The sequence below is a fragment of the Nicotiana tomentosiformis genome, chromosome 8, assembly GCF_000390325.3.
Source record: "Nicotiana tomentosiformis chromosome 8, ASM39032v3, whole genome shotgun sequence".
Lineage (NCBI taxonomy): Eukaryota > Viridiplantae > Streptophyta > Magnoliopsida > Solanales > Solanaceae > Nicotiana > Nicotiana tomentosiformis.
In genome coordinates, this window is record NC_090819.1 from 64,238,089 (window position 1) to 64,245,219 (window position 7,131).

Consider the following 7,131-nt stretch of genomic DNA (forward strand, 5'->3'; position numbering starts at 1 on the left):
ATCGGACCTCTTCAAAGTAAAGCAAAGGGGTAACAAAATACTGAGGGAATTCGTATCCCGATTTCAAATAGAGCGTATGGACTTGCCACCGGTTACAAACGATTGGGCCATACAAGCTTTCACCGAGGGACTGAACGGGCTAAGTTCGACAGCATCACGTCGGCTGAAATAAAATTTGATTGAGTACCCATCAATAACTTGGGCAGATGTACACAACTGGTACCAATCAAAAATCAGGGGTCGAAGATGATCAATTGGGAGCTCTGTATGGGCTCGTACGTCAGAACCACACAACCACTAAAAATCAGAGGGAAACCAACAGAGAACAAAGGTCGAACAGAGACCGATACCAACCGTACGACATAGATCAGATGAACAATGGTTCAGCACGTGATACGGTTCGGAACAACCGAAGGATTGATCGGGGGCAAAATTCTCGGGGACTTATGAGCAAGAGCGGCTTTGATAAATATACAGATCCTATAGAAGTCCCTCGACTATCGGAGTATAACTTCAACATTGGTACGTCTGTCATCGTATCGGCCATCGCACGCATCAAAGACATCAGATGGCCTCGACCTATGTAAACCGATCCTGCCCAAAGGAATCCCAATCAAATGTGCGAATATCATGGCACCCATGGCCACAGAACGAAATATTGCAGGCAACTAAGAGAGGAAGTGGCCCGCTTATTTAACAAAGGGCACCTTCGGGAACTTCTGAGCGATAGGGCAAAGAACCATTTTAGAGACAAGGAATTCGGCAAGCAAAACGAGCCAGAAGAATCGCAACACATCATTCACATGATCGTCGGCAGCGTCGATGCCCCCCATGGACCGATGCTTAAATGGATTAAAACATCGATGGTGAAGCGATATCGAACTCAAGATTATACACCCATAGGGACTTTATCCTTCAGTGATGAAGATACAGAGGGAATCATCCAACCCCATAATAATGCATTGGTAATATCCGTACTCATGAATAAAACTAAGAATAAGCATGTATTAATTGATCCAGGTAGCTCGGCCAATATCATCAGATTGAGGGTCGTAGAACAGCTCGGCCTGCAAGATCAGGTCGTACCCGCAACTCTGGTTCTAAACGAATTCAATATGGCATGTGAAACCACTAAAGGCGAGATTACCCTACCGATAAACATGGCCGGAACCATCCAGCAAACAAAGTTTTACGTGATCGAAGGTGATATGAGATATAACGCCCTCTTCGGAAGGCCGTGGATCCACAACATGAGAGTCGTACCCTCGACCCTACACCAGGTCCTCAAATTCCCAACGTCGGGAGGTGTCAAAATAGTGTACAGGGAACAATCGGCCGCAAAGGAAATGTTCTCCGTCGAAGAAGCAAAATCAATATCCTCGCCTTCACCGATAAAAGGATCAGGTTTAGAGTAGAGCGCCAAATAGCAATCACAGACATCGGCTTCGACCCAGCTAGGTAAGCAGAACATTGAAGAAGACGATGATGATCGATGGATCCCTTGATACTTCGTAACCCCTAATGATTTCGACACCACCAAATCAATAATTAAGGAACTGGAAAAAATTGTACTGATCGAACACTGGCCCGAATGAAAGGTATACCTGGGAACGGGTTTGAGCCCCGAACTCAAGAAGAAACTCATTCAATTTCTTATCAATAACATCGATTATTTTGCCTGGTCCCATCTAGATATAACAGGGATCCCGCCGGACATAACAGTGCACCAGCTAAGCTTGAGCCCTATGTTCAGACCGGTGAAGCAAAAAAGAAGGCCCCAGTCCGAGGAAAAGCATGCATTCATAAAGGACGAGGTAACCAAACTTCTCAAGATAGGATCCATCCGGGAAGTAAAATACCCTGAATGGTTAGCCAATATGGTTGTTGTACCTAAAAAGGGAAACAAACTTAGAATGTGCGTGGACTATAAGGATTTGAACAAAGCATGCCCCAAAGATTTCTTTCCACTGCCCAACGTCGATCGTATGATCGATGCCACGGCCGGCAACGAGATTCTCACCTTTCTCGATGCCTATTCCGGGTATAATCAAATTCAGATGAACCCGGACGACCGGGAAAAGACTTCATTTGTGACCCGATATGGAATATATTATTATAACGTAATGCCCTTCGGGCTAAACAATGTAGGAGCTACTTATCAATGCCTAGTAAACAGAATGTTTGAAGAACAAATAGGTAAAACGATGGAAGTCTATATTGATGACATGCTAGTTAAGTCCCTGCGCGCAGAGGACCATTTGACTCATTTGCAGGAAACGTTCAAGATTCTGAGGAAATACAACATGGAGCTCAACCCCGAAAAATGTGCTTTCGGGGTCGGTTAGGGCAAGTTCCTCGGCTTCATGGTCTCAAATCGGGGAATTAAGATCAACCCCGACAAAATCAAGGCCATCGAAGACATCACCGTCGTGGACAGCGTGAAAGCTGTACAAAGGTTAACGGGAAGAATTGCAGCCTTAGGCCGGTTCATTTCAAGATCATCAGATCGAAGTCACAAATTTTTCTCCCTACTCAAAAAGAAGAACGACTTCGCTTGGACACCGGAATGCCAACAAGCATTACAGGAATTGAAACGATACCTATCGAGCCCACCACTGCTTCACACTCCAAAATCCGACGAAAAACTATACTTGTACTTGGTGGTATCGGAAGTCGCCGTAAGCAGCGTCCTAGTTCGAGAAGCGCAAGGTACGCAATTTCCCATTTACTACGTAAGTCGGACCTTAGGAGAAGCGAAAACTAGGTATCTGCACTTGGAAAAATTGGCACTTGCCCTGGTAAGCGCATCTAGAAAGTTAAGGCCGTACTGTCAATGTCACCCCATAAGCGTATTAACCACCTGCCCACTCCGTAATATTTTACATAGTCCCAAACTATCAGGCCGATTAGCCAAATGGGCCATCGAACTCAGTGGGTACGATATCGAATATCAACCCCGCACGACCATCAAGTCTCAAATTTTGGAAGACTTCGTGGCCGACTTCACGCCTTCCCTCATACCCGAAGTCGAAAAGGAACTCCTTTTGAAATCAGATATATCGTCCGGGGTATGGATCCTTTTTACGGACGGGGCTTCGAATATAAAGGGGTCCGGGTTAGGCATAGTTTTGAAACCCCCCACGGGTAACATTATTAGGCAAGCTATTAAAACTATCAGGTTAACTAACAATGAGGCCGAGTATGAAGCCATGATTGCAGGTCTCGAATTAGCTAGAAACTTGGGAGCAGAAGTCATTGAGGCACACTGTGACTCTTTGCTGGTGGTGAGTCAAGTAAACAAAACCTTCGAAGTCCGAGAAGGTAGGATGCAAAGGTATCTGGACAAACTGCTTATCACCTTACACCATTTCAAATGATGGACCTACGACATGTTCCACGAGAACGGAATAATGAGGCCGATGCTCTCGCAAATTTGGGATCGTCGGTCGAGGTAGGTGATTTGAGCTCGGGGACTGTCGTCCAACTTTCAAGATCGGTAATCAAAGATGGGCACGCCGAAATAAATTCTACTAGCTTAACCTGGGATTGGAGAAACAAGTATATTGAATACTTAAAAAACGGAGAGCTCCCTTCAGACCCTAAAGATTCCAGGGCCCTACGGACTAAAGCTGCTTGATTTACATTAGCTACGGACGGAACACTATATCAAAGAACATTCGATGGACCGATGGCGGTATGCGTGGGTCCGAGAGATACCAATTATATCCTCTGTGAAGTACACGAGGGCACTTGTGGCAATCACTCAAGTGCCGACACATTAGTTCGAAAAGTGATCAGAGCGGGGTATTATTGGATCGATATGGGCAAAGATGCGAAAGAATTTGTTCGTAAATATGATAAATGTCAGAGGTTTGCGCCAATGATCCATCAAGCCGGGGAGCAACTTCACTCGGTCCTATCCCCATGGCCATTCATGAAATGGGGGATGGACATCGTCAGCCCTCTGCCGTCGACCCCAGGTAAAGCCAAATTTATTTTATTTGTGACTGACTATTTTTCTAAGTGGGTTAAAGCACGAGCGTTCGAGAAAATAAGAGAGAAAGAAGTTATAGACTTTATTTGGGATCATATCATATGCCGATTCGGGATACCCGCCAAAATAGTATGCGACAATGGGAAGCAATTCGTTGGCAGCAAAATCACAAAATTCCTCGTAGATCACAAAATAAGAAGGATATTATCAACACCATACCACCACAGTGGGACGGTCAAGTTGAATCAACGAACAAGACTATTCTTCAAAACCTGAAGAAGAGATTGAACGACGCGAAGGGAAAATGGAGAGAAATCCTGTCCAAAGTCCTTTAGGCATACCGAACAACGTCAAGATCCAGTACGGGGGCAACTCCATTCTCCTTAGTATATGGTTCCGAAGCATTGATACCAGTCGAAGTCGGTGAACCTAGTCCCAGATTTTGATTTATGATGGAAGAATCAAATAACGAGGCTATGAACACCAGCCTTGAATTATCGGACGAAGGACGAGAAGTTGCCCTCATCCGATTGGCCGCTCAAAAGCAACGAATCGAAAGGTATTATAATCGAAGAACCAAACTTCGCCATTTCAAGCCCGGGGACTTAGTGTTAAGAAAAGTCACCATCAATACTCGGAATCCAAACGAAGGAAAATTAGGACCAAATTGGGAAGGACCATACCAGGTGCTTGAGAACGTTGGAAAAGGATCATACAGGCTCGACATCATAAACGGCAAACAGTTATCAAGCAGTTGGAATGTATCACATCTAAAATGGTACTACTGTTGAGGTACGACCTTTCCATATTCATCTAACTAACCCATGCAGAAGTTCGAACAAGAGCTGAAGAAGATCTTTCGATTAAGAGCACGCATTGCACTCTTTTTCCCTTAGACTGGTTTTCTCCCAAATAGGTTTTTCGGCAAGGTTTTTAATAAGGCAACCATCGATCGTGTTGCACTTTTAACAATATCCGAGGCCTCTTTCCTACAAACCTCGAATACCGGGGGAGCATCAGGGCCCTCATATACATCGAGTTCAGATGCAAGAAAGTCATCTCACAACAATGTTCTAACAGGAAAAATTGTAAGAGCCAAATGGTCAAAATGAACCATGCTCATATAGATCGCCCAAACATAAACACATGTGCAATGACTTAGGATTTATTGTGGAACTAGAATTAAGATTCACTCAACTATTAAGCCTACGGGCTACTGTTATTCCGAGTTCGAGCAAAGCACTCACTCTACAATGCCTACGGGCTACTTATATTTCGAGTTCGAAACATTCACTTGACTGTTAAAGCCTACGGGCTACTGTTTTTCCGAGTTCGAGCAAGCACTCACTCGACCATTAAGCCTACGGGCTACTCAAATTTCGAGTTCGAAACATTCACTCGACTATTAAAGCCTATGGGCTACTGTTTTTCCGAGTTCAAGCAAGCACTCACTCGACCATTAAGCCTACGGGCTACTTAAATTTCGAGTTCGAAACATTCACTCGACTACTAAGCCTACGAGCTACTATTATTCCGAGTTCGAGCAAAGCACTCACTCTACAATGCCTACAGGCTACTTATATTTCGAGTTCGAAATATTCACTCAACTTTTAAAACCAACGGGCTACTGTTATTCCGAGTTCAAGCAAGCACTCGCTCGACCATTAAGCCTACGGGTTACTTACATTCCGAGTTCGAAATAATCACTCGAATATTAAGCCTACGGGCTATCTTTATCTCAAGTTCGAGCAAGCACGCACTCGACCATTACGCCTACGGGCTACAATATTTCAAGTTTAAAACATTCACTCGATGGCGAATAAGCTACTTTTACTCTGAGATTACATTAACTCAACCATCACATTACATCTACGGATTATGTTCCTTCAAAGTTTGAATCATCGACTCAAGAAGCAAACCCAGGGGTTACAAATCTGATCGATCAGAGAGACTACAAGGACAACATTCGATTAAAGGTCTTCACAAAACAAGCCGACCTGATTATACACATATAAACGAATATTGCCTACGAGATTAATGTACAAACATGAAGAATTAGAAACTAAGCTTCCTGGTCGAGCTCTTCCCCATCCTCGGATCCGCTTTCGCTACCATCATCATCATCATCATCAGAAGCCAAGGCTTCAGCTTTCGCTTCGAGCTCTTTTGCCTTTTTTACCTCTTCGGTAAGGTCGAAACCTCGATTGTGTATCTCCTCGAGGGTCTCCCTCCGAGACCTACACTTAGCAAGTTCGGCAACCCAATGAGCTCGAGTATCGGCGGTCTTCACCGCTTCCCGGGCCTCCATCTGAGCAGCCTCAGCATCAGCCCAATATACAGCAATGGACTTATCCGCCAAGACTTTCGATGACTCAACCTCCACCTTAGCCTCAGCAAGTCGTGTTTCAAGCTCCTCAATCTTCTTAGCTCGAACCGATCCCTTTTGCTTGACACTTCGAAGTTGAACGTCGGCCGATAATAATTTTGTTAAGATGGTTTCTTTTTTCGCTGCCAGACGGTCGAGGTCTCCTTCCACCGATTGCATTCAGCTCGGATTTGATCGACTTCTTCTCGAAGTAACCCGATCTTTTGGATCTTTTGCTGCAACTGAGAGAACGAAGGGTTAACTTTCACGGTTGAGTCAGGCCCATACTTTAACAGAACGAGGCTCACCTGCTTATCGAGCTCGACCCCTTCTTCACGGACCTTAGCCAAATCTGCTTGGAGGTCCTTTATAGCCAAATCCGCTTGGAGGTCCTTTATAGCCTCGTCCTTTTGGCTGCAAAGAAGCCGAAGGGCATCTCTCTTACCTGAGACCTTCCGGAGCTCGGCTTCACACTGGCTAAGATTGACTCGAACCCTACTAATGGCCTGCACAGTAAGAAACACGAGTCAGATATGGAAAAGAACAAAGAAACCAAGCATGGAAGAATCATTAGCCGAGTAATGAAACGCTGATCCTCCTCTAATAAAAGAGAAGTGTCACTGATATCAGAACCATCGTCGACTCCAGTAAAACAATCCCTAAAAGGATCCCCTGCACCAGAGCCTGTGTCGATATTGGGAGTCTTCAATTCTCGAGCTTCCTTCAGCGCCTCCTCAAAAAAAGATGGAAGAGAAGGCGAATCACCCATTGT